Below are 22,351 nucleotides of genomic sequence, written 5' to 3' on the forward strand. Positions count from 1 at the left end.
TGAGTTATGTTGATGATACGAAAACAAATGATAAGGCATTTGAAGTATGCCTCAAGCATGGGTAGGAAATGATCAATTTAAGTAAGAGATGCTGGCTTCTTCCATGAAATCCAGCACTAGGCTTTGATAATCTGAGCCTGCCTGGTTCCCAGTAACCAGGGCAAGATGGGTGTGGCAAAAGCCGCATTTTGTGAGCTGGGGCAAATCACATTTTGTGCCTCCTGATGAAATATAACTAAATCGAATGTCAAAACCATCCTCTGAAGGGCCCCCAGCATCCTAAAGGGACTTCGGGGAAAGCCTTCTATTGAATAAATGACGAGGAGAGGACCAGGGAGTAACACTGCCTTAGCTGGGAGAGGGTGTTGGGACATCATGAAGGGACTCAAAACACCAGTGTTGGGGCTTTCTTTTCTGCTGCATCAACATATTATCCAGGTGTTGCCTTCCTCTTCTGCTTCAGCAGGATTATGAATTCTCAGACTTATGAGCCCTGTCTAGGGCTGAACACTGCCTCAGAGCACAAATGGGCATCACTTACGCTTGACAACAGAGGTTCAGACTACTGATAGCAAGAGATGCACCCAAAGGAAGGGGTGCTCATCTAACTCTTCAGCACGGGACTGGGCGGCAAGCTCTTGAAAGGAGACTGGGGTGTTGCAGGCTCTGCCATGGTGCCATCTAGTGCTGGCAAAAGTTATGGCAGTTTCTTGATGGTAACTGGTTCCCACGATGAGCGCCTTGGTGCTAGACCCAGGGCTTCCAACTGCTCTCCCATGTTCCCCAGTCTTGGGTCTGAGACAGAAGAATGACCCAGCTTTGTGGGCAGTTGAGAGGACCACGGGCATCTAACAGGAAAGTGAGACATGGTTTGTGGTGGAAGGGAGCAGATGCATTGTTTAGTTTTTCAAGCGTAATCTCTTACAAAGGCTTTGTAAAACAGCCAACTTTATTACCAATTCTTCACCCCTCTGCCACCATTCCATAATAACACGGGTGAAGGGGAGACTTAGGTTTTTAATCCACTGTATTTTTGAGACTTTCAAATCAGCAGTTGATTGCAGCACATCCCCAGAACCATTCCAAGGGCCTAAACCCACCCTGGGCAAGCCTCAGGTTGTGCTTCTGGCTTTGGTCATTGGCTCCACGGGAGGGAGTCTTCTCTCAACCCTAAGAGAAACAAACAAGAAGCAACTAAGTGAGATTTTCCCCTTTTCCATATTGGACATACAGCCATCTGTATGAATTTCCTAGGGCTACTGTAACAAAGCACCGCAAACAGATGCGTTAAAACAATAGACATGTGCTCTTTCACAGTTAATGGAGGCTAGAAGTCCAAAATCAAGGCGTCGTCAGACCATGTTCCCTCTGAGACTCAGGGCGGAATCCTTCCTAGCCTCTTCCTAACTTCTGGTGTGGCCATCCTGGCTTGTAGCCACGTCATCCAATCTCTGCCTCCGTTGTCACATGGAGCTCTCGGACTCTGTGTCTGTCTTTGATTCAGTCTTCCCTCTTCTTAGAAGGTACCGGTCATACCAGGTTGGGCCCACCCTGTGTTAATTTGCTTATATCTGCAAAGACCCTATTTCCATATAAGGTCACGTTCACAGGTACAGGATTAGGACTTCAACATATAATTTTAGGGGTCACAGTTCAACCTATAAAACCACCCTCGTGTTTTGGCTGAGGGATGGCCAGGGCAAAATCAGATTTATTTTTAAACAATGCTCTGTAGCATTTATATTGTTTTTCAAAGTATTTTCATTCCAGTTAACTAATTTGGTTCTCTCTAGAGTCCTCTGAGGTATATAAGTCAATACAGTTATCCCACACTTGCCTGCCAAGGGGCCTATAAGACATTTAAGCAATTTTTCAGACTATCAGGTTAGGAACAAATTAGCTCTCTTTACCACACTCCCCTTCAAAAAAACAAACAAACCAAACAAAAAACTTCAAAACAGCTCTATGGCTCAAATAACAGTGCATAATGTTTCTAGACAATTATTTCAAAAGTCACACTATGAATTTGGATTTATCAAAGTGATACCTTGGGCAGTTTTGCTAAAAGAGAGAACAGATATGTACGGCTCACTTGAACTCTACCTTAACATTTGACTTCAGTTTCAGACTATCCTCCCTTGATGTTAAAATTCTAGTATGACATGTATATAGTTATGACATTTCATATAGGTCCTAGGTGAAGAAGGAGGGTCTCAAATAACACTTACAGATAACAGATTATTCTTAAAATACATTTAGTTTAGTGTAAGAAATCAAGATTTGCACAAAAATTGAAATGTATGGTGCTATCATCAAAAGGAAATGCATTTTTTTTGATCTACCACATTTTAGTTAGGACTAAGTTGTTGCAAAGCATCAACATAGTTCACTAAAACACATTAAATTAATTAATTCAGAATTGGAAGGACCTCATGTAGATGGCCCAATCATCCATGGAGACAAGACAGCTGTAATTTCTTTTTAATCATCACTAAGGGAGGTTATATTTAACTCTGACTCTAAATTCCACAAAACAAAATCAGAAAATGCTCAAATTGCCCAATAATTAATTATAACTGATATAGTTAAAACAAATAATTAGTTTCCATCTGATTTATGAACAGTCAAAATCACTTGCTTGGAAGTCAATGACAGAGAAAATTAAAAAGGCAAGAGATAGGTATGCTGGTTTATTTTTAGAAAAATGCAATCACTCAATTTCTAAAAGAAATCCATTTGTGTCTTCCCTATTGGCTAGACTGTGATACAAGCAAAGTCCTCAATTAACACTGACTTGTCCAAATTCTGGGTAGGGGACAGTATTGTAGCAGTGAGGAAGGGTGTGGTCTCGGAGTTAGATGTTCAGCTCAGCGACTTACTACCATGAGCAAGTCATTTTATCCTTCTAATCCTTGCCTTTCTCAACTATGAACTAAGAATGAAAATAATAATAGCACCTAATTGTGGAAGAGAAAATACTATGGCTGGGCCAGCTGCATGCAGAAGACCCAGTAGAAGAAGCAGAGTCTCAGGGTAGAGATGGTGGAGATCCCAGTTTGGAGAAACCCAATATCACTAGATTCCAGGAATCACCATTTGAAGAATAGAGATTGTAAAATGAGCAAGAAATAAAACTCTTTTCGTTAAGTCACTGAGATTTTGAAGTGCTTGGTTAAGACAATTCACATACTCAAATAATAGACCACCTCATAAGGTTGTCATAAGATTGAAAGATGCTAATTGAATTTAAAAAAAAGAGTGAAAGATTGAATGATGAGATGGTGATCATAGTGCCTAGCATCTAGTACATTTTCAATAATTGATGGATATTATTACTATTTAAAGGCCAAAGAAATATATAGGTCCTGTGAAACCTAAAGGCCTTGATAATAAGATATCTTGAGAAAAATATAGATATTGGTTATATCTACAGTCTATCCTATAATGCATAAAATTATATTATTTAATGTAGTATAATATCACTCCTTATCTCTTGGCATAGTACCTAGTAGAGCATCAATATTCTTTAAGGGTTGAACGAATGATAGTTTCAATGAATAAATTAATTTATGAATTCAATATAATCAAGGAAATTTCTCCTGTTTAATTGTACTGGACAGGTACTACATACCTTATAGAGATTTTTGAAGACTCAAGAATGACAAAGATGCTTAACACTAAGAGGATGAAGGAAACAAAGGTGTTCAATCCATTCAATTAAACGGATCATGTGCTAGTTCTTAAATGATACGGTGAATGCATGAGTGTTTGCATGATTATTACCTACCTAACTTATCTATGCTTCCTTATAGTCTGTTTTTGGAAAAATATAACATAATGAATGGCTTAACAAAACAAAAATAATATTCAATATAGATGATTCTGATAATACAGAAGATTTGAAAGGGATTTGTCACCAGAGTTTATTAAATGAGCCATCGTAGTGACTAAGGATCCAGATGAAAGACCTAGACATGAAAGTGCTTCTGACGCTCAAAAACCACAGAGATAGCTTCTGGCTATAACTGAGGGATTGACAACTGAGAATAACTGAGAATAGAAAACATTGGTGGAAGGAAAGAATTGCAGGTGAGGCATGCGATACTGAATATGTTGGCAAGAGTACCAGAACTCCAGTCCCAGACCTGCCACTCGCCATGGGCTTGGGGGCAGATAATCTTTCAGAAGTTCCATTCTCTGGTGCATAAAATTATGGGATTAGATTAATTGGCTAATTTTGCAATGATTCATGGTCATTATTTGTTCAATATCATCATTATAAACATTAGTTTTCATTGTGCTATGTGTGTGGGAGAAACAATCAGTTAGAAGAGCTCCAGCTGATAGCATGCTAGATAAATCACCTTTCAACTGTGTCATTTTTTTTCTTAATACATAAATAGTTGCTTACCACAGAAGCCAAGTGATGTCAAATAATAAATTGAAAGACAAATGGCAACTAGAATATTTTATTCATACTTAATTGGCCATACACAGTCTGTACATACTCCAAACAAACAAATGCAGAATAGAGCATGTATTCTAATGAATGTTCATAACAATAGAAGCAGTGTGAAAAAAAATTGACCTAGCAAGGAAAAAGATGATTTGAAGATGTATTTATGGCACACCTATCACTCCAGTTCCTAGGCAACGGGGTCTTGTTCAAACAGAAAGAAAGGTAGATAATTATAGACCACGGTATATTTGGTCTTCCATGCTTAAGGAAGGGTATCTGCAAGAAATAAAAGGATACATGAATCCTAAAGCGTTGTTTCATGTGTCTAGTTTTAAATGGAATTCCTTGATTGAATCACAGGACCTTTCACGTAAGGTACAGTCTACTGATGGCTTCTTCCCCCAGCCAGACATGCGTCCCAGCCCCTCCCTTGCCATCCCCCCCTTCTCTGCATCAGTGGCCTCTGCTCTGCAGTGCTCTGCCTTAGCCGCAATTGGCAACTATTTTTAGGAGACACTGCTGAGAAGAGGATTCGAGGAAATGGGTAAGGAAAATACGATTTCCTGGCAATTTATTGAAATGAGCCTTTTTTTTCATTCCCAGAAAATCCCTTTATATTCCAAAAGAGTTAGCTCCAGATTTTGTCTGGTGTCGTTTTGCTTTCTATAGGTATCGGATGCCACAGTCCAGGAGAAGAACCCAGGTGAAAGCAGAGCACAAAGTTTAGGCCATATGGAGACAAATCAGAGCCTGTCTCAGGTCTGTGAAAGCAATGCCAACCAATAGTGGCAAAATCGGGAGCTATTCTGGAGCATGTTCAGTTTCAAATCAAGTTGATAACTATTTATCGACTTGAAAAAGAAAATTTAAGGATTTTGAAAAAATACTGAAAAATAAACTTTAAGAATCCCTCTCGATGCTTTTAACACACATTCACAGATACTTCTGAAGCATCTTGTCTGGGTCAGATGCTATTTGGGGCACTGAGGAACTGGTGGTGGACAGACCAGACACATCATGAGTCCACATTCACAGAGCTTCTAACCTGTGGAAGAAAGTGGAGAAAGATACTGAACCAACGAATTCATAAGTGATTAACTAAATACAAATTGTGATCACATCCTAGGAAGAAAAAAAAATGCAGTTTCTCTAAAAGTCAGTAACAAGAGAGTGTGTTTTGGTCTGTGTGGTCAGAGAAGTGTGAGAAGGGGATTTAAACCAAAGCCTGAAAGATGAAACACCTTCAGCCAGGAGTCAGGGAGGGGAACAGCATTTCATGCAGAGGGAACAGCATGTACCAAGTCTCTGAAGCAAAGAAAATCTTGTCATTTCCAGTAGAAGATAATATTGATTGAGGGACATGGGGAGTTAGGGAGTGTGTGTGGTATAGGTTGAGATCGAAATGCTGTTGGCTGGGCATGAAACTCTTGCTAAGCTGTTCATATTTCATTCCAAGTGCAGTGAAAAGCCAACATAGGGTTTACATAAGCCAGTGATATGGTCTATTTTACTGTGAAAAGAATGGACTGGGGAGTTAAGAATGAAAGCAGAAATACAAGTTGGAAGACTCCATGGCAATAATCCAGGGGGAAATGTTCTGTGTCATTCAGGGTCTAATCAGAAAAGCAGAATCTACTCAAAGTATCTTAAAATGAAGGAATTTAATGCAGGGAATTGGTTTTCCTTATAATAGAAATGATGAGAAACAAAACAGGAGATGACAGTGAGGCACTTCATGGATAAACAATATCAAGAAAACACTACCACCCCAAGGCTGGAGGGTCAGCGGGAGGAGGTGATATTAGCAGAATCCAAGGCTACATCATCGGGTGGAAGCAGGAACCACAGTGGGCCAGTTCAGAAGGAGCTGAAGCCAGGAATGGGATGAGGCGACTTATGGAGACGGTGCCCAAGACAAGAGACACTTTCCCCCACTGTTACTCACCACAAAGTGCTTCCCATTGACAATATCCAGCTGGAAGCCAGCTTTTGCTGGAGCCTGGGAAATTCAGACCACAGGAAGCAGCCACCTTCAATGGAGAACAGAGCAATGAAAGGACAAACAGACCAGGAACCAGCACATAAGCTTTGAAGATAGAATCTAGAACAACTGTAAGATTACTTGTAGAGAGAAGCAGAAACAGAGTTAAGAAAGACCCTCATGTCTCTCGCTTAAACAACGAGGCAGGTGGTGATAACACTGACTTACAAATGACGGAGAAAGAGAAGTAAGTTACAATGGCTAAGGGTCCAATTTTTGATATGTCAAATTTGACAAGCCAATGAAACCTCTAAATGGAGAAGTCAAATAGGATGGAAAAGAGAAAACTGGTTAGAGAGAAGATAGTCAGTGATAGACATGAATTCAGAACAGCACTGATACCTTTATAAGGGGAATGAATTGGGGTTTGGAAGGCATAAGGAAGATTTGTCTCTACCAAATTATTTTGCTTGGGGAGGGTATGTGTTGTGGTGAGCACTGTGAATTGTGTAAGACTGATGAATCACAGACCTGTACCCCTGAAACAAATAATACATTACGTGTTAATAATAGTTTAAAAAAATCACAAAAAAATCTTAAAGCAAGATGGTAGCCATACTTGTGAGAGAATAGCTTAAGATATATAGCTGTCAGATCAGCATGTTGTACACCTAAAACTAATGTAACATTGTGCGCCAACTCTACTTCAATGAAAAAGTCATTAAAAAAAAGTTAGGGAGAAACTTTTTCAAAATATTGAGACTTTAAAACATTAAGTGGGAAATCCATTATATTATCCTCTATATTTCTCTTATTGCCTAACATATGTACGACTAGCAACAAAGAAAGACTAAACGGGACAAAGGGGTAGAGATGGTGGGCGTAGACAACCCTTGGATCGTGTTTGGCTATAAAGGAGTGAAGAGAATTTGCATCATGAAGATGGGCATCAAAGAGAGGTTTGTTTGCTGTTATTTGAGTTTTGGTTTTTTACTATCAGTGGATACCACAGGATATTTCTCTGCTGAAGGAAATTGTTTTGCAGAGAGGGAGATTTAAGGATGCCCAGTCAAGACATGATAAAGCAAGGGATGTGGTCCTTGAGGATGTAAGAGGGGCTGGGACCCAGAGCACATGTGAAGGAGTAGCCTTTATAGGAGAGAAACTAAATGAATTAACCTGAGTAGGCCCCAGTAATAATTACTTACATCTATAAAGATATCTTTGCAACTCGGGTCAAAAATAAAAGTTTCAAAATCAGTGGTTTTAATACAAAATGGAAACACAAGACCTATTTTCCTATTCTAAAACTAGATCTTATTTTAAATGGTTTTCACTAGAACATGGAACTGGGGGAGTGTGTACAGGTTTATGTACTGATTTCTTTCTTTCATAAAACCAGTCTTAAGTGGATAACTTCATTATATCGTTGGTTTGGTTACCCTGAAGGCACAGACAAGAGTACTTAGAATTTCATTACTGTGAAATGTCAGCATACACAGGATAATAGAAAATGAGCCCCAAAAGAAAATCCTAAGTAATTTTCTGCTTTGCTTCTTTCCCTCAAAAGAGGAGTAAACACCATGTCTCTCTCAAAGCACAGTCTACAATGTAAGATGGTCAGCAGGATGGGAAAGACACCATCCTGCCATGATTCTCGGCAAAACCCACTGGATGGCCTTTCTCCCCGGAGACAGTTCAATAATTGTCATCCCATTGTTTATTAGGTAGGAGTATATTCTTCCTAAGTAATCATAGTTTTATTTCATGTAAACCAATTCTCTAACTTCCTTTGCTCATTTCACAGCTCAGTTGCACCTTTGTAAGAAACAAACATGTTGAAATTGAGCAGAAAAGGTAATTAAAATTGAATCCTTTTATATTGGAATCAATTTTGCTATAGGTTAAATATGTTGAGGAAAGGTTTGCATGGATGGAGTTTGAAGCTCTTGGTAAAATGATGTCATTTCTGTTTCCTGCATATCCAGTAATGGACTCTCTCCCAGTATTGAAAGGGGCATTTCAAAACAACAGATGATAAAGGTCAACTAGCAGAGAGAGAGTAGGGCCAGAAATTATACAACATTTCTATAACATCCCTGTGTGATAGGCAAAACAATGGTCCCCAAAGAGGTCCATATCACATTGCCCAGCCTAAGGCGTTATGTTGCCTTGCATAGAAAAAGGAACACCGCAGATGTGGTTAAGGATCTTAAAATGGGGAAAGTAGCCAGGACTGTCTGGGTGAGCCCAGTGTAAACACAAGGGCCAATCGGGACAATAGTGAGACAAGAAAGTCAAATTCAGAGGAGCTGTAATGCCAATGATAGGCTGGGCCATGAGCCAAGGAATAGGGGCAGCTTCTTGGGGCTAGAGAAGGCAAGGAAAAAGATTCCCCACCCCCACAGCCTCCAAAAGGAACACAGCTCTATGACCCATTTCAGACTTCTGACCTCCAGAGCTGTAAGATAATAAATTTGTATTGTTTGAACCACTACATTTGACTCATTTGTTAAGACAGCAGTGGGAAACTAATAGAACATATACAAAGTTCTTAACACAATGCCAGCCACATAGTATTATTTTCATTATTTTTACCATTTAATATTTTTCTCGTTCTACTTTGGTCTTGCTTTATATATTTTGTTAACTTGCCATTTGTTAAATTCTAGATATTGGTGTGGAAATAAACTTTCTATTCTATTGGTATCATTTTCAGTCATGGAATCTAAAAAGAACAAAAACAAAAACAAACAAAAATCCCAGGACACTCTATTCTGTTTTAGAAATTATTAGAAACAGGTGTCCGTGGTCTCCCACATGGGACAGAAGGGCCGGCGGGAGCTGGCGCTTTCTCAGCACTAGACCTGGACTCCCACCCGGCGCCAGAGTACAGTTGCTTTGAATTGAAGATACGCGACTTGCGAGAACAAATGATGAACAGCAGCATGAGCTCTGTGTCTGGGTCCCTCCCAACAAGTGAGAAGAGGTCTTTGTATGTCAGGGCCCCGTTTGATTATGATGGAACTCGGGACAGCTGCCTGCCAAGCCAGGGCCTCAGCTTCTCCTATGGTGACATTCTGCACGTCATTAATGCATCTGATGATGAGTGGTGGCAGGCGAGACTGGTGACCCCGCATGGAGAAAGCGAGCAAATCGGTGTGATCCCCAGTAAGAATAGGGTGGAAAAAAAAAGGAAGAAAGAGCTCGATTGAAAACCGTGAAGTTCCATGCCAGGACGGGGATGATTGAGTCTAACAGGTCGATCAAAACAAAACGTAAAAAGAGTTTCCACCTCTCTCGAAAGTTTCCATTTTACAAGAGCAAAGAAAACATGGCCCAGGAGAGCAGCATACAGGAACAGGGAGTGACATCCAACACCAGTGACAGCGAAAGCAGTTCCAAAGGACAAGAGGGTGCAATCTTGTCATATGAGCCAGTGACACGGCAGGAAATTCACTATGCAAGGCCTGTGATCATCCTGGGCCCAATGAAGGACAGAGTCAACGATGACCTGATCTCGGAGTTCCCGCGTAAATTTGGATCCCGTGTGCCACATACCACTCGGCCTCGGCGTGATAATGAGGTGGATGGACAAGACCACCGCTTTGTGGTCTCCCAAGAACAGATGGAGAAGGATATTCAGGACGACAAGTTCATTGAAGCAGGCCAATTTAATGATAATCTCTATGGGACCAGCATCCAGTCAGTGGGGGCAAGCACTGCATCTTAGATGTTTCCGGCAATGCTATCAAGAGGCTGCAGCAAGCACAACTTTACCCCACTGTCATTTTCATCAAGCCCAAGTCCGTTGAAGCACTTATGGAAAGGAACCGACGGCAGACATACGAACAAGCAAATAAGATCTATGGCAAAGCCATGAAACTGGAGCAGGAGTTTGGAGAATACTTCACAGCCATTGTACAGGGTGACTCACTGGAAGAGATTTACAACAAGATCAAACAAATCATCGAGGACCAGTCTGGGCACTACATTTGGGTCCCATCCCCTGAAAAACTCTGAAGAACCCCCACCAAGCACTCTCTTGTGAACAGAAGACATCGAGTCCCTCTTCCCTCCTCCCTCTTCAGTCCTGTCCCCACCAGGAGAACAAATGTCTACTGTTCGTGTCCCCTTTTTTAGATATGTCCCAAAAATTGAGTTTTCTAGTCCTGTTCTGTTTTTTTAAATTTGCATCTTGTTTCAGTTTATTTTTTGAGATGATGCCATCTCACTCATCACGTGACGGTGCCCATTCCTGCATGGACCTTTCCCAAGCGCCAGCACAGGTGCAAATCCATCAGAGTCATTGTTTTCATAAAAACCAAGCAGAAGCGAAGAGACGAGAAGAGGACGGTCGGAAAGCCAGGCTCTGGACAGCTGCACGGCTTGTGAAGCGAGCTCAGTGTGCCGCATGCCAAGATGCCCCCGGGCATTTCTGCTTCTCACGCTGCCGTCACGCAGCGCTGAACGGTGCAACGTACGGCGACAGAAAGTATCTTATTTATATATAGATATATATATGCAATTTATATAAAATATATAGAAATTATTATATATATATATTATACACTCTCATATAATATATATATTCACACACATTTGGACTAGAAAATCTATGGATATGGAGACTTCATCAATGGTACTGTGCTATTAGAGAAATGCTTCAATTTTCATATTCCAATCAGATGGCATCTTATATCCCAGCTGGTTGGGGAGGGATCGAAAGTGGTAGTAAGTGCTGTACCAAGGGCCCTCGCGTTTGGTCATTCTCTTGAAAGCTGAGGTTGTCTCTAGGTCGGGGTCAGCGAGCGGGCTTTTTCTCTGGGGGTGAGAGGGTTGGGGACCGGACCCCGAAGCAGCTGCCACCCGGGAGGCACAGTCAGTCCCGGGTGCAGAAAGCGAGAGAATGGCTAACAGTGCTCCAGATTAAATTGCCTATTGTTTTCTGCCAAAAAAAAAAAAAAAAAAGAAATTATTAGAAACAGAAAGCAACTGCACTGTTTTGATGATTGCCCTTACGTTGGAAGCAACGGTTTTACTAACCAACCAAAAAAATGTTAAATTATTGTATCCATTTATATAGAAAGTTGGATTGCTAATTTTGTGATGCATCTGGAAGCATGGGGGGTATTGTACTTCTCAGGGGCTGAGCTGGTGATATGCATAGGAATTCCTCTTTCCTTTCCTTTTGACCCCTAAAAATACCAGGATGCTGTAATGAATTTTTGTTTAAACAGAAACTATCCCAGGCTTTTTCTTTCACCATTTTTTTTTCTGAAGAGTGCTAACTGAAACTCGCATTATAAAAATTGTAATATCGCCTTTTTAATTGCGACAGCCTATTCAGAACATGATACTTATCCTTTCCATGGAGTCTCCCTAATATTTTCAACTTGAAGTAAATCCACGGAGAAAAACTGAAACTAGTCCCATAAAAGAGAATTTAGCTTTGAAAATGGCCAGGTCATCTCTCAGATATGGTTTTTTCAACCAACACCGTCCATTTCCTGATCAATTTAAGCCACAGGGGCTTATCATGTCACATTGATTCTCCACCCACATCAGAATGTCCTGACTGTCCTACATGAAACTCTGGATATAAAAACATGGGGTTTGGAAAATCCCTAAGAACCTTCTCTATCAACGATCAAGTTTGTAGAGCAACACCTAGAACAATCAAACCAAATTTACCTCCAGTGGTGCGGAGATGAAAACTTTGTGCGCTAAACATTGCATATTATAAACTTTGAAACAGTTTCCCAGGAAGAGACTGCAACTCATCTGAAAGATGCATTCTCAGCGGCATTTATCTACCTGGCTCCTTTTTCTCTCTCCCTATGTGTGTATACTGCTTATACTGAGAAAAGAAAACCCATTTCCTGGGTTTTGGATGTGGATATAAAACAAGGCGTGCAATAAAATATTCATAATGCCAAACTTGCAGGCTACAATATGTGCACTTTCTAGAATACCGAATATAATGAAGACTCCAATTAGAACTGAGTTTGGTTCTTTTTTATCCATTCATATTTTACATTACCTGTGTGTGTGCATGCTATATATAGCTGCCCTTTCTTCATGTAACCTTCAGCTGTCTTGGAAGAATTTTAAAACTCCCTTTGCAAATTCTTATAGCCTGTTAGTGTTAAATAAGTCCTCACTGACATTTACAAGTCATACCATTTACAAGAGTGCACTGTGGTCTTCGTGTTTATTCCCCATTCATTACAATAAACTGTGACGTTTAATGCTCTATTGATTACGGTTGCAGTAACAAGTGACACTTTCAATGAGTGATTTTCTTCTCTAGGCTTCATCCTGGATGCACGTTACACAGATATATTCTATGTTTAAAAAAACGTTGCCTTGCATGCAATAATAGACTTAAGCAAGCCACTTTCTGCCATTTATGAAGAAGTGTAACAGTGCAAATAATATTAATATGGAGATGTAAAATAGATTGTTTTTCCAATGACACCAGTTTTATGGTGGTTAAGACATTTCCCCCCTAGTGTTGAAATCATTAAAAGTTTATCATTTTTTACTTGGTGAAGCTATGAGTCGAAAGTTGATATACACTCCCAACTTATATGTTGGGTATATGAGCTGTGGGGGTGGATATTTTGTGTTGAGTTTTAAATAACTCTTTGCAGCAGGGAATGAAGGGGAAAAGAAACAGAAATATTTTCATGCCAATTCAGAAGTTTGGAAATTGGACATGTCCTTTAATTATAAGTTTTTTATAGTTATTTTTTGCTAGAAGTTTATGTCCTTATTTTCATAATAGAAGGGGGAAAGAGGCCCTTATACAAATAAAGGTCTTTTTGGCTTTTTGTGTTCACGTTTAATTAAATTTAAAATACCCAAGAAATAACTAAAGCCGTATCTACATGCACAACTCATGCACCCATGGTTGTTGCCCAGTCACTTAAAAAGAAATTGAGTCAAATAATTCTTTTAAACTGTTTCTTCATTTTTAGTTTATTTTTTTTTTCTTTTTGACTGGATCATCACAAAAATTCACGGATGATCCTAAACTGAAAAGCAATTTAGATGCAGCTTTCTTGACATCAGGATGCTCCCTTTGTTCCCCAGATCCTTAGTACCCTGCACCTTAGACCTTAAATATTATCATTCTCTTTAAAATTTTTATTTTTCAAATAATTGTTCCAGGAGAAAACACAAGCACTACTGTGAAGGTTGGCAGATAAGGCCTTATCAGATATTTACTCTTCAGCTAATGAGTCATTATTTCCTTTTCTAACTTGATAGCTTGCTGAGAGCAGCTTCCTGCAGACTAGGGCCTCTGGAGAGCAGCAAGAAGCATGCAGCTCAAGAGCCCCATCCATGGATGCCAAATATTAGAGGACAGTCAACATGAGGGCTCGGAATAGCCAGCAAATGTGGATATCCATTGCCAGAAGCCAGCGTATGGATAAATACCTGACACAGTAAGAAAAAGATGAGGAAGATGATCAAAGAAAGCGTTGGGGGTGGAGGTCAGTGTGAACGCATCCCATCGGCATACATCCCATACTTCACAGTTAGTCCTTGTGCTAGTGTCGGAAACAGGAGAGCTGAGTGCCACAGGCTAAGAAATGAGTAAAGGAGAAAAAGTCAGTATGTCACAGATACGAGGCAATGACTATGTCGGAAGAAAAGATTTAATGATATGGTTTAATCTGAATTGCTCTTGTTCTACCTTCTCCACCCACCACCTCTAAATCATCCCAACAAATCCAAGCCAAGTTTATACTGCCCATCACTAACGTCCTGGTGTCCTTGATTTGGAGGCTGCAAGTAACATACAGGAATATAGAAGTGTCCTTAAGACTCTTTTCGAGTGAATTATGATCCAAAATAGGCTAGGTTCTGACTTTAGAATTCACTCAATTTTCCTATTTAAATGCAAAGTTCCTGTGTTGCTTATAAAATGAACAATGTGAAAAACAGTTGCTTATAATTGTTTTTTTTTAAGGAAAATTATCAATCAGTATATGTTCTTTGTCATCCTATGGCTCTCTGAGATGATATGAATATATTCATAGAATAGGTGTGCATGTGAATCTGACTCCAGAGGGGGATTGAATAAATACATTGTCAGAAACCAAACCACATAATGGAAAATTAGATCTGCTCTATACCTTATGAATGTCTGTCATAACTATGTATTTCATCATTTCTTCAATCTGTTTTAAGTAGGATGGTGCCTATGGATGATACTCTGCAATTTGTTCAACCAAACATGTACTGAATGCACAATAGACACCAGGAATTGTTGTGGGTACTGTATACAACAGCAAGCCAGACACACAATTCCTGACCACAAAGAGATTATAGTCCAGTGGGACATAAACACAGTCAAGGGCACATCAACTAGGCATGGAGCCTCACTGGAAGAAAGCAAGCGAACCACAGGCTGAAAAAATGAACAGAAATTAGCTAAGCAAGTCAACTGTAGCTAATGACAAAGACATTTGGAAAACCCACATCCCTTTAGAAGAAGTAAGAAGAAAAATTTCATCCGATGAGAGTTTTGTCTAATAATGTTCCCATAAAATTATCAGTTTTAATTTCTAACCAGAAATCTCATATCATAAAGACAGACATATAAAACATCCCATTATCTGAATTATAATTTGCTATTGCTTCGAAGGATGTGCTTTCTCTAGAAACACGTGTTTGTTCAAGAAATGTATATTGAGACCACACTTTCTATCATGGATAAAATGCTGAGGAGGATAGAGATGATGCCCAACTCTAGTGGACATGTGTCGGGTATTTTGACCACCAAACAAGTGAACGTCTTTCTTTCTTTGAAGAATTCTCCATTTTTTTGAGTCTTGGTATGGCATACACACTATCTCCCCCTGGAAGTGCTGAGAATGCAGCTAGCCATAGGCATGCAAGTTAGGCTCTGCCAGTTGGAGCTAATAAAGTAAAAGGAAAGCAGAGGGAGGTGCCGTTTCTCCTTGGAAATGGCAGCAGCAGCAGTGGGGATAGAATTGGACTCCATGCAGAAATAAAAGCTGCTCAGTGGCTGTACTCTTAACAGTATCATTCAGTGCCCAGTGGCAAATGGGGTAGTTTCTCAGAAGAGTAGCCAAGTTTAAGGGACCTTGAGCCTGGCTTTCCAACTCAGTGATTGAATTTGGTGAGTGACTCCAAATCTTTGTAATAAATGTGTTTTGTTTTTGTTTTTGATTTGCTTTTGCTGACCCAGTAGGCTTCTGTTGCTTCCAACAAAGAACCATGAAGGACAGACCAACTTCAGAGCCAACCAGCCGTCAGGAAGAGCAACAGTTAGAACAAAGAACATAGCAAGACCTAAAGGACTCACCAGCTTTCAGCATGTGATTTCTCAAAAGCATTTCACTATAAAACTAAAAAACTAAGAAAGTTCCTTCATTTTGACTTCAAGCTCTCTCTATTAAATATTTGTATCAGTCTGCTCAGGCTGCAATAATAAAACACCATAGACTGGGAGGCGTATACAGCAAACATTTATTTCTCACAGTTCTGGAGGCTGGGAAGTCCAAGATCAAGGTGCTGTCAGACTGGATCCTGGCTTTGTGGCTTGTAAACAGGCTGCCTTGTCATTGTGTCATCACATGGCAAGGAGATATCTCTCTCTTTCTGTTCTAATAAAGCCACTAATCCCACCAGGGGAGTCCCACACTCATAACCTCATCTAATCCTGATCACCTCCTAAAGGCCCCATCCCCAAATATCATCCTTTAGAGATGAAGCTTCATTCAACATATGAATTCTGAGGGGGGCACAATTTAGTCCATAGCAACGCTACATTTATACATATTTTTTAGTCTTGAACAATGAATATGACATGTCTTCATCAAGCTGTCTAATTCACTGTGGGCCCTTTCTCCATCCGGGAATCTTCAGGTTGTGACCTTGATGAAGAACCACACAACAGCTCCCAGGATCTGCAGTCTACTCTAAATCTTCCTATTTTTACTCAAATAAACCTTTTCCCCATATCAGCTACATAGGCAGCAGCCCTGATGCTGCCCTTCATCCACAGAAATTGATACCCATGACGTTTCTTGAAACTGTCCACACAGCACTTCTTTTATGGTAATGCACTGGTATTGCTCCTGTGCCTATCCTGAGATTGTTCTCCCAGCTCTGTGCTGCAGGGAGTCTAGTTGACCAAGGGTCCCAGCTATTGTGAATCCATCATATGTTTGCTCTTAACACTTCCCACCAGCTGCTCCCAGCCTATGACTGAGCACAACAGCTTTACTGAGGCAGGCCCATTTCTAGTAAACAAGAGACTCTTCTGATGATGAGTTTGTTTCAAGGACTCTGTAGAACTCTGTGTGGTCTAAGAGGTTTCCATACAAATTTCCTCTTCCTCCTGTCTCTCCTTCACTGGGGGTCAGACCTGCATTTGGTTGGACAGCTCTCCCAGCCTCTCCCTGTTCCTTCCCCATCTTCTCCCACTAGCATTTCCTCTAGTACATTCGTGCACCTTTAATCCCTTCTTGGTGTCTGCTTCTAAGAAGACCCCAACCAATATACCCTGTATCATAATGTCATTGTTCAAGGTGCTGGCCATCATCACCCACACATTTCATTTAGTTAGGCCGGAAAACCAACTAGGATTGGGTTGTTTCTCATTTCAGGTTGAATAATCCCTGCCCGTTTGCCATATCTTCCCAAATGTTTGTCTGAAAATCCTATCTGTAAGCTCACCAATACACCTACCCACCCTACGTAGTCTTATAAATCAAAACAGAATAAAGGTATGAAATATTTTAAGTCACCATGTTTTATGTCATCTTATTTTAAGTTAAATACATTTAAAATGAAATATATTTAAGTCAGGTATCATTATCCTTGTAGGCTGCCCCAGCTCTGAATGCTGTGCCTCTAGAATTGTGCCCTGAGCCCAAGCTCCCTCCCCAGTGTCATTCTGATGGCAAGACACTATGCAGAAATGCACCATATCCCCCAATCACAGTGGACATACACTTGGTCTCTCCATTGTAGAGAACTAAGCTTCTGGTTTAATCTTCATTCCAAATCCTTTTTCCAATAATGTCCAGCATTTCCTCAAGAAGGCTGGAACCCATTGTTTTTCTTTTCAGACTTTTCCTAAATCCATGGCTCTGCTTCCAAAAAGATGAGGTCCTTCAATCCTCAGAGAAACCTTTCAGATATAACTGTCTATGTGATCTTCTACTTGACTTTGTGTTAAACCAAACAGTGGTCAGAGCTGTAACATTAGAGATTAGTTTTAATTTGTCAGGCAGATCTACCTTTCTCTGGTGGGCTAATCTATGCCTCAGACTTGCCCACCTCTAGTAAATAATGAAAATGTTAGGTCTTTCTCTTCCTTCTACCTGCTTTAGCAATACCTCATGGACAAATTCCAATATATAAAATAGGAAAAATGGAGTAAAGAAGCCAACTTTCTCTCTGTAAAATCTTTCTTCTTAAGTGGTAAACTCAATATCAGACAGAACAAAATGTTTGAGACATAAACTCTTGTAGTTCATAGAAGTCAATAATAAGAATATAAAGGAATACTACCCACAGTATTTTCATTCAAAAAGTCCAAGAATAGATAAATTCATAGTAACAATTTTGGAATAAGCAGTTTCAGATTTCAAGTTCAATAAATGAATCACTAGGTATCTCTTTAGTACCAGTCTGACTGTATGTTCGAACGGTGTGAGGCCCCAGAAATATAAAGCATGATGCTGCCTCCAAGGCACTTATAATCTCCTTGGAGAAAAAAAGTCCAACACTAAGGAAAAATTGAAGAACAACACAAGATAATTCAATAATGACACGCATTTTGTATATCATAGGTAGCTATCTGGATACAATAGTGTTCTGAAAAGGTCCCACGGAGAAAAAACTTGAGACTGAATCTTGATGAGGTCAAATTTAATGAGATGAACACAAGAGTGGGAAAGAGACATTCTATGCAGAGAACAGAGCTTGGCTTCTAGTCATTGACAACTACAGAAACTACGAGAACACTTGGACACTTCAAACTCAGAGCATCTGGGTGGTGGTGCCCGAGGGCACGGAGGTGCTTCAGGTTTGCAGTGCTCAGCACAAAACATTCAAGTGCTGCCCTAGAGGCAGTGAGAGGTTCTCCTGGGCACTAGTCTGGGGTCTGGAGCCAGCTGCATGGGGGCAGAGTTTGCAGACGTTGAAAGCTGACTGATTAACCTCTAAGAAATCATCTCTTTTGGAAATTTCCTTTCTCCAAACATCTGTAACTTCATCTTGTCATCCTGCCTCCTCCCAACTGTACTATGGATGGAAATTCATGAAGTCCCTGGGTTCCATGTCTGTTTATCAGCCAGACTGGCCTCAGCCAGGGAGCCTGCACCTGAGAAAGCTCTCTCTGGCCCGTCTCATCTCACTGTTGCTTATCACATGCTCTGCCTTGATATGAGCAGTCCGCCGTAGCCGGGTGAACCTGTGGCTAGAGACAAACAATGCCAAGAGCTCTGAATTACGATTTGGATTTCTTTTATCAACTCATCTTTATAAACACAGAAAGAAAAGAATATTACTAATTTTAAAAGCCATTTAAAATGCAAGTTCGAGTTGAGCATTGCCAACATTTTATTATAGTCCTGAAATAACCAGAAACCAGTATCCCACTAAACTGGTGTTCTACCAAGAGTTATCTTGCTAGGTCATATATGACCTGAGTAGAGAAGAGGGTGACAGAAAAGAAAGGTCATTGTAATTGACTATTTACTCAATAATGGCACCCCCATTTTCCAGATGAGGAAATAGATGTTCAGAGAGATAAAAGAATTTTCCCAAGTTCTGGAAGCCTACATATGGCAGAGCCCGTTCATACCTCTGACAAGACGATGTCATTGTGTTGATTTTGATTTTTAGTTGCCTAACAATGCACCATTACACAAAATGCCTATGCATGTTCAAAGCTTCTCTGCAGAGACCGTAAGTGTTTCCAGGCAGCAGCCCTGAATGAAAGGCTTCCCAGAATGTGAACATTTTTCATAAATGCGTTAAATAGAAGCTTCAAGGCATTATCTTCATATATATTTATGAGTAAGGATCATATAATCCCAAGTAGATCATGGGTCATTTTCTATAAATATGTAGGTGAAGATGCATTGCAATATGACCACCTGGTTTTCCATCTTAGATACATTCCTGCAAAGCTGAGCATAAATTGAAAATTTTTTATATCAAAGCATATCGAATTTTATATCAAAGCATCTTTCATCTATGGGTTCAAAAAACCCTGACTAAAAAGAAAAAAGCCAGTTTTGTTTCTAAGACAAATCCATCAAGTTACAGGCTAGTTTACAAACAAGTCAAATTCTAAATATCTTTATCAAACCTCTGCACTTATGGTATTATGTCAGAATACAGTAACCTCAGTTTTAGAGGTTACTCACTAAATCACAAGGAAATATATATGGGCCTTTACTCCTAATGAAACTACTCTTGACTCACGTTCAAAGTTAGCATTTGTTTGTTTTGTAGTTTTGTGCCCCTCTTTCGCACGTCCAGCCCCATTATCTCTCATCTGGAGTACAACAACCACCTTCTGGCTGATCTCTTTTATCAGAGGTGTATCATGAGCATCTCCTGTGTCTTTCCTTCTAGTTCATTCTTCTCACCACTACAAATCAATCCCTGCTTAAAATCCCATTGGTTACTACCAATTCTCAGAAGTGTATATTTCTTAGCTTGATGTTGAAGTCCCTTCCTGATATAGTCCCAGCTTGGCTGTACTAAGCATCTCTCCATTTCTAAGCACAGCCTCTCCTTGCTTTCTTCCTTCCTTGGGTCATGTGTTCACACTCTAAGGATGCCTTTCCTTGCTTATCTGCTTCTCTAAATCCAACTCTTGAATTAAAATCCAGTATGTGGGAGTCCAGAGTGGTGAATAATTGGTTTTCAGACAACTGTCCCCACTCCAGTGTTCCTCAGCTTGGGCTGGTGCAGAAGGGCCAGTGCCCACCCAACAACAGCCACAACAACAACAAAATGAATGAATACAAAAGAACTTCACGTCACCGAACTGTTATCAGCGGTAACCTCCAAGGAGTGGACTCAGAGTGAAAAGGGAGAGGACACTTTTACTTTGTATTGTATTTTTCCTCTTTGTATTCAAAATTTTTTACAACAACAACAAAAACAAATAAAATAAAATTTTTAAAAAATAAAATAAAACCCGGCATTTAGTTTACCCCTCCAATACAGCACATGTTATGTCAGTTAATTATAATTTATCTCATATATCTTTTCACACCATGAGATCTCCAGTTTCTTGAAGTCAGAGATTGAATGTGATTGAGTCCTGTGTTCTCAGTTTTTAACGCTGGTCTGAGATGTGGTAGGTATGAAATAAAGACTGTTTTGTGGACAAATAAATGAATGGAGTTGATGAACTGGTATTAATCCAGATTCTCTTGTGAAAAATGACATATCCTTATAAAACAGCCAACATATTTAGAGAGGTGGAGTCAATTTTTTGGTGCAGTCCAATCCAGCACATAACGTTAGGGGAAAAAAGCATTCCTTTCCTGTATTTCATTTTTAATTCACCATCCCACCATCTAATTTTTGAAGACACAACCTACATCTTTATTGAATTCATAATGAATGAATACTTTTCCATTTTACAATTTAAAAATTTCAGAGTTGAAGATAAAATTCTTACGAGGATAGTCAGAGCTAATATTTACTATGTGCCTCGCACTGTGCTAGGCATTTTATATGGATTTATCTCATTTACATCCCACCACAGAATTTTATGCTAGATACTAGTCTTATCCCCATTATACAGATGAAAACAATAGTGAGAGAGAAATAACAGACTCAGGAACTAAACACAGGCAGTGTCATGCCAAATGCCCGATTCCCAACTATTGTTCTATCTCGTTCTCTGAGCAGCAATATATTGACGGGAAACATTTCAGATTCCTTTTCCTAGTTGCAGGGTTTGCCTCTGTAAATCCCCATAGTTTCTGGTACCAATGTCAACCATAAGGCTTATTCAATAGGTAGCCTTCTACAATTAAAGTCTCACCAGCAAGTTTCTAGCTCAAAGCCCATTAAGCCTAGTTATTCCTACATCAACTCCTTCTGTTGCTTTTCATCCCCCAGCCCCAGATCTGAAAAAGAAAAGAAGAATTGCATGACACAGATAAAGTATTTCTTTTCTCTACTGAACGAATAAATTGGGACATAGCTTACTTGGTGGGTGAGTAGGTGGGTGGGTGGGTGTGTAGAAAAAAATTTTATTTTCAAGAACAATGTCAGAAGCTCATTTTAAAGTAATTTGTTCATAACAACAAATGAATGCTTTACTACAGCTCTCTGAGTAAAAGACCTCATTGGAAGAAGAGAGATTGGCAAGTCTGGGAGCCCAAAGACAGCCTTTTGCCAAGTGAAGTATGTTGGTTCTCTTAATCTGTAATTCAATTGCTCTCCTCGCTCAGCAAAATACTTGAGAAGGCTCTAAGATCCTTCAGTTAAGTATATTTTATCAGTGTGGTCTAAAATGTGGTGAGCCTCACTGAAAAAATCATCGAGTGACACCATTCAATCACTTGCCTCAATGATATACACCAGCAGATATCAGGGAATCTGGAATAAACAATAAGATGATTCACTCGTATGCAGTTCTATTTTCATAGGACTATTCATTCCCGATTTGCTCAGCAAAGGAAAAGATTTTAGATTAATATGTTTGCCTTAAAAAGAATAATTTATAAGTCACTATTTCACGTTAGGAACATGAGATAATGGGGAGAATACATGCAATTTCTGCTTAGAATGGCAATTTAGAGTTGATCTAATATAACTCTAAATATCATAGGCAGTGGTTGCATGAGAAGGAACAAACTTGCCCGTATCAGATCTTCGAAGGCTTT

General features: G+C 39.8%; 1 pseudogene; it reads left to right on the forward strand.

Moving 5' to 3' along the window:
• The first annotated feature begins 9,373 nt into the window (after positions 1-9,373).
• LOC114218902 (disks large homolog 3 pseudogene) lies at positions 9,374-10,528 on the forward strand (annotated as a pseudogene).
• The last annotated feature ends 11,823 nt before the right edge of the window (positions 10,529-22,351 follow it).

The sequence above is a fragment of the Eumetopias jubatus genome, unplaced genomic scaffold (assembly GCF_037043125.1).
Source record: "Eumetopias jubatus isolate StellerSeaLion01/CBP00866 unplaced genomic scaffold, mEumJub1_p1.0 scaffold_1, whole genome shotgun sequence".
Classification (NCBI taxonomy): Eukaryota; Metazoa; Chordata; class Mammalia; order Carnivora; family Otariidae; genus Eumetopias; species Eumetopias jubatus.